This window comes from Rosa chinensis, chromosome 5 (assembly GCF_002994745.2).
Source record: "Rosa chinensis cultivar Old Blush chromosome 5, RchiOBHm-V2, whole genome shotgun sequence".
NCBI lineage: Eukaryota > Viridiplantae > Streptophyta > Magnoliopsida > Rosales > Rosaceae > Rosa > Rosa chinensis.
The window spans coordinates 19,636,424-19,646,138 of NC_037092.1; the positions used below are offsets into that span (position 1 = coordinate 19,636,424).

General features: G+C 37.3%; 1 long non-coding RNA gene across 1 annotated transcript; it reads left to right on the forward strand.

Annotated features, from left to right (window-relative positions):
- The first annotated feature begins 7,559 nt into the window (after positions 1-7,559).
- On the forward strand, positions 7,560-9,715 carry LOC121049063. The gene is made up of 4 exons (XR_005799235.1): positions 7,560-7,752; positions 7,848-7,957; positions 8,635-8,755; positions 9,672-9,715. It is a non-coding gene; the product is annotated as an uncharacterized LOC121049063 (long non-coding RNA).

A 9,715-nucleotide genomic window follows, 5' to 3' on the forward strand; every position in this document is an offset into this window, starting at 1 on the left:
CTTTTAACTTGCAAAATAGTTAGTTGTCAACTTGGTGCAGAAAATGTGTACTTACTTCTTGGTCCATAAGGAATTAAATAACAGGAAGAAGAATACAAATGCTCTAACAAACCTCAATTATTCTGTACTTTTTCAGTCAACAAGTGACCAAAGAACATGACATGGATATTAAACAAAAATCAAATGCCCAAAATGGCATGATACCCTTTTGCAGACTGTAGATCAAGTGTGTGAATAGCCCAAAAGCTTCTCCCACTTGCTGAAAATGGACTACTGCAATCAATATCTGAACGATATGGAATTTGTAGGTTCTGCATTGAGTGAATAAGGCACAGCTGATAAACAAAAATCAGGCAACAGAGGGGGCATTATCTGGGGTCGAAGGAGACACCAAGAAGATGATTCATCATTCAAATAGAAAAACCTCCACACCGAGAGGAGGAGGAGGCAGAAGCTCGGTGATAGGCTACTAATACTGCGTTCACTAGTCCCAATAATTACAAATGCAAGCATTCGATGCCCTTAATGAGCTCACTTGGACTAGAAACCACCACATGCTAATTTCTAAGTTATATATAGAATCTTGCTCTTCTAAGGATGCTACTTAAGGAACGGATTTCCATATTTTGACCACTTTTCAATCACATATCACATCTTAACCATTCAGTTTTTAGGTATATATGAGTAGATCATCTCTGCAAATTTTCAGTTAAATTGATGATCGTTAAGGCATCCAAAACTGCATTTTACACGAACGAATCGAATCTGTCCAACCTGAACCGTTCGTGTAAATTGCAGTTTTAGATGCCTTAACGATCATCAATTTGGCTGAAAATTTGCAAAAATGATCTACTCATATATTGTTGTATATACTTAACAACTTGACCAGCTAATGATTATGCATATTGTTGTATCCCTTGGAATATGGGAATTCTTCTGCTTGTATATAATGTTTACTATTGTTATTGGTGTGGTCAGATAAGGGTTGATGCGGCTCCGATTGATGGGAACAAACTTTGGGTAAAGACGATTATTGAGAGGAAAAGAGGTGGCTGTTTCACCCATTCTAACAGTAAGTCCTAAAAAACCGAAGTACATCTATTATATGATGATGCTAAGTTTAAGTACAAATGCATATATATAGTCATAGTCTCGTAGATGGAATATACTTTGGTTGAAAGGCTCTACTACTTCACTCATAACGAGCACTGAAATGAAGTTTAATGATTTCAGGGTTTCCATTTTGACACGCTTCAAGTCGAACAAACCAGGGAACTTATGTGCTAGAGATCGTTAACAACATATAAATAGAGGATATGGTGGTTCCATAATCTGAAGGTTTAGTGTTTAGTCATTGTGGCATTTGGCCATCACTGACATTATATATGATAAATGCGTCATCCTTATATAAATGTACCATTGTATTATTAAAGAAGTAACAAACTATTAGTGAACCATCTGTAAATTCCCTTCAAGGTCTTGCATCTGTTGTCCTTGATCTTATATGGCTTCTTTCGGCTGATTTTTACTATTCTATGGAAAAAAAAGATATACCTGTTGTAAAATAGAAAATAAGATCATTTGGAGAGAGAGATTTTGGACGCAGAGAATGGAATGTGTCTTATTTAGTAGAGGACTCTCCCTTATATAGAGATAAGATTATGATTTAAATTACAATAATATCCCTAATTGACTAATTACAAGATGCCCGCTGAATAATAACTATTTACAACACTCTCGCTTGGGTATTCTTTGTCATTAGTCTTCTCTCTGTGTGCTTTGGTGTTGCCTCGTCAAAGTAGGCCGGGTACTATCTCTTCTACCTGTGAAAACTGGATAATATGGGCCACCAGCCTGCCATTTTAGGTATTACAACCACATTAGCATGAAGACCGAGTTTCTGATGTAAAAGGGAAATCCTAAGGAACTACGAGAAGGAAGAGAAAAACTCATTAATACACCAGAATAATGTCATCTCTGGCGACAAGAGCAAGTACATCGGCACAAGATACGACCCCTGGACAAACATTTTCGAGCTCCACCTTGATCTGATCAATTTTATCGAATCCCTTCAAGGACCTATTTGGCGTAGCCTGCTTCTCCATAGAATGGTTTTTATCCCCATTGTTGTCATCCAAGAGAACGGATGCATCACACCCCTGATTCAAGAAACCCCACAACATTAAGAATGACATATAATTATCAGGATAGAAATTACAAAATCCAAAATTTTCATAGCTTGGACCAATTCCCAAAAGAAATTTTGAAGAATAACAATGTTCACATCTTAATAATCGCCAGTAAAAATCCAAGGAAGCTTAATACAATAGAAAGCTTCAGTCAAAGTAGCAAACTTCAAATTCACCAAATCACAAAGCATCAATGAATTTCTTCCCCTGTTTTGGATTTGATGTAGCTCTATGTAGTATTGAGTCAAAGTTGGCTTTAAACACAGACAGATAATAACAGTCACCAAGACCAAGAAACCATATTTGGAAACCGGGAATCCGTAAAAGTCAGAACCAAATTTAGAGAAACCATTGCAGCTAACACAATTTCTTTCAGTTTCCATATACAAGGTTCATAAGAAATATAGAACATACTACAGATTTTGGAATTGGAAGTCGTGTTCTTGCAAATTAACAAAATCCTATTCAGTTCAACCATACAAATATACAAAATACAAATCAGGTCACAAAGTGAATCGTATTAAAGCTCTTTTTTTTTTTTAATGCCCCCTCCCTTATCCAAAACAGTCTAAGAAAGTAGATAATAACATAAGCACTCTACTTTTCGTGGAGCTGTATTCCGAGACCCTAGTTTCGTGAAGCAGGGCAACAACTTCCTCCATTTGCCTTTGCTCCGGCGTCGCTTTCTCGGTTCAGTATAGTAGGAGAGGAAGACTTCTCCAGTCGAATTGCGGTGGAGAGGCCAAGGTCACGGATTCGAGGCAGAGCTTTGACGCTCAGTGGTCTGATTGGTGTCGATGTCAGGTTTTGGATTGGTGTGTGTGTAGTCGCCGCAAACGTGGGTTGGCAGTGGTGATCAGATCCGTGCAGCGGATTTGGAAGTGAAGTCAGGTCGAGGCTTGGAGGCTATCTTGATTGCCAGTGAGGTTTGGTGAGCACCCAAACCAGCCTTTGTCGAATTCTTCCAATGGCTAAAGGACGAGGCCGACCGCCGGAAGTGCTGGAATGGCAAAGGCCAGTTGTGTCGGGATAGTAGCTGCTCCGACAAGCCTACTAGGTTTCATGTGCTCTCCGGTCCAAACTTCAGAGTGAGGGTAGTGGGAGTTGGGCTGGGCTTTTGGGCTTAGCCCACTTTCCCTCCTCTTTCTGATTTAGGCAGAAGTTGGGTCGGGCCTTTTGATAGGCTTGCTGCAGGCTGGGCTCAACATGACGCTATATCGAGGCTGTTCACTGCATTGACGGGTGGAGGGTTACACCAAGATGATATTAGGCCCTAAGCTAATCAACGCAGATGTGAAGAACTACAGTTATGTTAGAATAAATTTAGTTGTTAGGTTTGACATTTTCTTTTTGGTTTTTAGTTTGCATTTTCCTTCTTGGATTTTAGTTTTTGCATTCCCTTTCGGGTTTTAGTTTGACTGCTGGTGTAGTCAGTTAAGCAGTGAATGTAATGGGTGATCTTTGTTAGCCAAATAGCCATCCTCAAGTATAACGGCCAAGTTATAGTGTAGAGATTATAAGTAGGAGATATCGTACCCAAGGGATTGGAAAACCCACTCTAGCTAAGGAAAACCTAAAGGGTGCTAGATGAATATGCAAATGTACAAATCATAAACAAGGGCACACAAGTGAACCAAAGTTCATGGTGAATATATGCAAGATGGTGTAGTGGTTTGATTTTGGTGTTGGAGATGGTTTAAACTCAAATAAACACACAATAAAAACTTGAAATGTAAACTAGGCTAGGTTAAACTAGATGTGATAGAATGGATGGAAGTTAGAGCTTTGGGTTGTTCACCATAGCCTCTTTTACATGCATTGAAGTTAAAACTATAAGTAATGCAATCCCAAGTATCCAATTACCCTCTTAGCATCCGGATAAGATTATTAAGACCTAAACTCCTTTGATTTTATCAATTCCCACAGGATAAGTGCGAAACTAACTATACAAGAACAAGTTATATTACCGGATAAGTATCAATTCCTTTCTCCAAGATGCATAAAGGTTTGAGTTTAGATAATCAAGCAAGCAAACCAATCCTAGGTCTAGGTGATTTTAACTCACTACCTTCACATACACACCTAGTGTGCTATCATGCTATTAATGTTCAAAGCTAGCTACTCTCTAAACATTGTTCATGTAATGACAAATGCAAAGTATTCAAATTAACTAGATTCAAATACAAGAATTCACTTCTTGAATTAGCATGTGAAGATGATCATGGAAATTGCATCAAATAAGATTCAAACATCAATTCATTACAAGTTTGGCTAGGGCTTTCAACCCTAGCCCCAATAATAGACTACTCACACATATCTACATAGACTAGCATCAACATAGTGGAAAACATTAAGCTATCAAAGAATAGAGTTTAGAAATGACTAGGGATGATCACAAGTGAAGGATGATGAAGTGGTTGATCATGGAAACTTTGTCATGGAGATGATGTGGTGGCTCCTCTTGTGCTCTAGCTTCTTCCTTGAACTCCTTCTTCAAGACTATAGATGATGATGATGCTTGATATATATAAGATGTTATGAGTAGGGATGTAGTTGGGAAATGAAGTGGTGGAGATGGATGTTTTGTGGAGGAGATGGTGGTGGATTGTGTAGAGAAAAGAGAGAGAAAATGATGTAGTGGCTAAGTGTGGGTGATGCCCTCTTCCTTGAGAGAATAGATCCTTAAATAGATGGAGAGTTGTCAAATGGTGTTGTGAAGCAAAATGGAGCAGCTCACAACTTGCATGGAGCATGGAGGTGGAGTAGAAAAGTGGTAATAGATCCTAATTTCAAGGGAAAATGGCATGAGAGTGATGGTGTAGGTTGGAGTAGGGAATGATGAGTGAAGGATGATGATTAAACCTAAAACATGATGTATATTGGAGTGTTGATGATGATGGACTCTTGGGTAATAGAGAGTGTTTGGTTGAATTGAAACCAAAAGGGTTGGAATTTGGTTGAGATAGAATGATGGTGAATGGATGTAATGAAATAGATGTTATAGTACTCATCTTCCATGCTCCTCCATGAATGTAGCCGGAAAATACATGGCACCACCACTCATGGTGGTGCGCTGCCTCTTGTGCCGCCAAAAGTGGTACTGCATGGAAAATTTGCCGGAATTTCACTTTTTTCTCCTCTTGTCATGATTTTATACAAAAATATGAAATTGGATTAGTCAACATTAAATTGGACTTTAGAACAAGTAATTTCCATGTTTTAGGGCACAAATATGTATATGAATTATGATCCAACAAATACCCCCAAACTTGAACTTTGCTTGTCCTCAGGCAAACTAACCCAAATCCGATAATATAACAACTACCTAATCCTTCCAACAATTTCCTCAAAGAACACAATATAGATAGGGCATGGAAATCAAGTTAGGTCTTAAAACTTTATGGATCATGGATCAAATGCTTGCGTTTTGAAATGTGTAACATGTCTCTAATTTGTCATTTCAATGTACCAAAATTGAGAATGCAAGTCAAACCATGTTAACCATAAACTCACAAGATATTCACTCTATTTTTTTTTTCACACAAGTGTTTATGGGTTAACTATTCTACACTCAAAACAATCTCATGCAATATCGCCATATGCTTGCTCTTCAATCTTATCTCCACTTATCAACAAAATCACATCTTGGATGAAAAATGGCTTTTATTGGATGTAATGAGGCTTAGGGTGAGGGGTTAAAGAAATGAAGTGGAATGGAAAAACAATTTTCAAGCAACTTAATAAGCAACAATCATTTGAGATTAAGAACTTGAGAATTAAATATGCTCAAAATTTTCACTTCCTCACCACTCCCCCAAACTTGAACAAAAACTAATTATTGAATTGAAATAACATTCTTTTGAGATTTTCTTTTGTTTCACTTTCTTTCTTTTTTTTTACTACAGAATTTTTATATTTTTTCATTTAGTAAAATTGCACAACGAAGAACATTCTTATACTAATTCTTTTCCGAGTACCCCCAAACTTGTTGCTTTTAGCATCATGACATAAACAATCTCGTATTGCTCATTAAGAAAACTTGAAAGGGTAAGGCAAGTGTTTAAGTTAAGGGTAGACATTTATGGTGTGAAGAATTGAAAGGCTCAAAATGATAATCTAAAGATATTCAATCATTTTGGGACATACTCATTTGGCCAAGGTGGATTCCTAGTTGCCTAAATCATTTCCAAGATGTTAAAATTGAGACAAAGAGTTTCGAAAGATATGAAGCAAGTTCTAGAGATGCAAAGCAAATGAGATGTTCACTCATGAAGAAATTAGTGCCACTACTACAAAAATTGAAACACACAACACTCATCACACAACAGAAGTAAAATCTGATGTTGTGTATTAACACAAACTCTATCATACAACGGAACAAATATGTTTCTGTTGTGTGAATGTAAGCAAATTGAAAACTTTTTTTTTAGGAAGATATTGCACAATTGATTTAAGAAGTTTCCGTTGTATGAATGTGAGACCTAGATGGAGGGAAATGAGCACATAATTCCCTCCCAGAAGGAGCTCAATTTGAACCATCCACACAACAGTTTTTTTGATATCTGTTGTATAATGAAATGTTGTATGAATTTTTAGAAATCCTCTAGGTACACCTAGTGCAAGATGCACAAATTTGTACAACAGATTATCATAGCTCTGTTGTCTGAGCATGAAAGCAAATTGCACAGCGCGCGGCAAAATTTCACTCAAATGAAACCTATAGTCAAGGGCGGCAAATTTTCCCTCTCAACCTTCTTTGTCATCATATACTCATACAACAGTCCATTAATTTTATGTTGTTGGAGAAACTTGAAGTCTCCCACTAAACAACTTAAGTAGTCTTTATTGAAACCAATAGTCTTGATCAGGGTTCACTCCACCTTTTTTCTGCCACCTCCCCTTCTTCTTCTACTACCTTTCTTCCGTTCCCAATATCCCTCCCCCCCCCCCCCCCCCAAATCTCCCCCAAATTTTCAATCTTTGGCCCTAAAGCTTCGACCTGTCTTGAATCAACCATGGATCTGGCCCCAGAAGAACTTTAATTTCTCTAATCCCAGACATTCTTCGAGAATCGACCTCCACCCCCAAACAGTCACCCAAGACCTTCTACCTCATAAGCCTAACCCTAATTTCCCTCTCTCCTTCGCAATCCTAGCCCACTCTCTCTGAAGGTAGTGTTCAATTGGAGGGTTTTTCCCTGGAGGTTTAGCAATGGTGTATTTGTTCTAGGGTTTCTCGACACACTCAGTGAAACCTCCCTCCCATCCTCTGCACCACCACTGAAACCCTCGTCAACGACGCTAGAAACCTCTCTGTGGGCCCGCAAGCATCATCACCTGGTAGCGAATGGCGATGATGAGTCAGACTCTTCGTTCCAAGACGCTTCCTTTGCTCTTCCGCAGCCCCAAAGGTATTCTCTTTATCTATCTATCTATCTCACTTCTACACTCTGCGCTGTAAGGACAGTAAAATTGCTATGTGTGTAGTGAATCCATGTGAACTCTGGGCAGTTCCACCGCAAGCCCTTTTCTCCACACACATTGTTGGTGAAAAACCAGTTCTTGTAAGCCACTTTACTCACTCTTCCTATCATTTTCAATTTGGACTCTTCACTTTATGTAATTCAAGATAATAAAGCTCATGAATTCAATTGGGCAGGTTCGTGATTTCATTCATTCTACACTATATGACCCTAGACATGGTTATTTCGCTCAAAGATCGAGGCCAGTTGGAGTGCTTCAGAAAGCCACTAAGTTCAATCATTGAGGGTATATCTAGCTCAACCTTTTTGTTTAGTCTTTGATATTCTGTGTTGATTTTGATATGAGTTTGTTAATCATAACGATAATTATGTGGAAGTTTCAGAGGTTTTGGCTCTGTTTTTGTGATTATGCATTAACCATACTGGAAAATGACATTGGGAAAGATTGAATGTATTGTCGAGGATTCATTAATGGCTATTGAATCTTCACGTTTCTATATTAGGCATTAGCAGATATGTTCTATCCTTAGAAGAAACAATACTCCACCATTCTTCAGTTATTATCCAAGTAATCTCTCAGCTGAGTTGAACTCTATATATATGTAGCTGTTATATTGTTCTTCTCCACTTTTGTGTAAACACAAAACTTGTTGCATTATTTATTGTCTTGGTTGAAGTGGATATGTTATGAAGAAATACTTTCCATTTTTGTACTAATTGCAATATGAAGTATTTTTGATGTGTTGCGGTTATAATGATTAATTTCTTATTTAATTAGTTATGGCGGTCATTTTTGTAGATATTTGTATTATTGAAGGATTGACAACAAATTGACAGCTATATATATATATATATTTGTATATGTTCAAACTTTTGGTTGAAGGTCTATGTTCAAACTTGATGTTCTGTATATATATTTGTATATGCAGTGTCCCATTGTCACTGATTTGAATTACAATTTAGGTCTTTGATTTGAGGTTGGACTGCAGCTATCAACAATGTCGAATTCACGAAATCATGTAAGACCCAAGGCTCTGCATCCCAGTACAAGCATACCAGCAATGAGGAGTCATACCAATATATTGTAAGATCAAAACCTGTGCAAGATTCTGGTGCAGGTTATGATGAAAAATTGGTTGAAATGATAAATAGTGCCATAGTGGATAGAAGTCCATTAGTTAAATGGGAAGATGTTGGTGAGAAGATTATAGCATACTTTGATTTCTTGTGTGAAATCCTGAAACAAATTTTTTTCTTTTTCTTTTTTCTTAATCTGTTACTTATATATTTTACCTAAAGTTGTTTTTAGGATGAGTTCTTTTACCATGTTCTTTTACCTAAGGTTATTTTTTTGTTATTGATAAAGCTAGTTAGTTTTTAGATTAAGTTTATTTTTGTTTATTAAGCATCAGTGGATGCTAGCTTCACGTGTTTGACACCTAGAAGCCACCTAGCTCAAGGTCTTATCTCTTTCACCGTTTGACTTTCACCTTTTCTTCTTCTTCTTCTTCTTTTTTTTTTTTTTCTGTTTTTCTTCCCCATCGAGATACTTATTTGGGATGAGTACCTCTTAGTTCTGTTTTTTTTTTTTTTTGAGATTGCGGATTGAAGAGAAAACAAGGAGAAGAACTAAACTTCTTTCCGATTTGGGTTTTAAGAAGCTCGGTTATTAAGTTGAGGTGAGGGTTACAAGTTGCTACTTTGTGGTATTCTACATCTATTTTCGTACTTTGATAATCTCCTTATTGATTGCTCCTTTAGATTATTAGGTTGAAGTTTCTAGTATTGAATATATGTTCTGTTTTCGTCAAATCAGTAGGGATATGAATTGTGAATTTGCTCGATTTATTGTGCTGCAATTGTTTTTTGTTCATGATTTGAGAATTGCCTTAATTGTGTTTTAGAATCCTCTAGCCAACAAGAGAGTGGCTGATGCATAGTTGTAATTAGGTATCGAGCTTCTTTCATTGTTTGTAACTAAATTACTATTCCTTTTGTAGGTAGGTAGGGCTTGAAAGGAGTTCTGTTGGGCATTGGTGGCTGG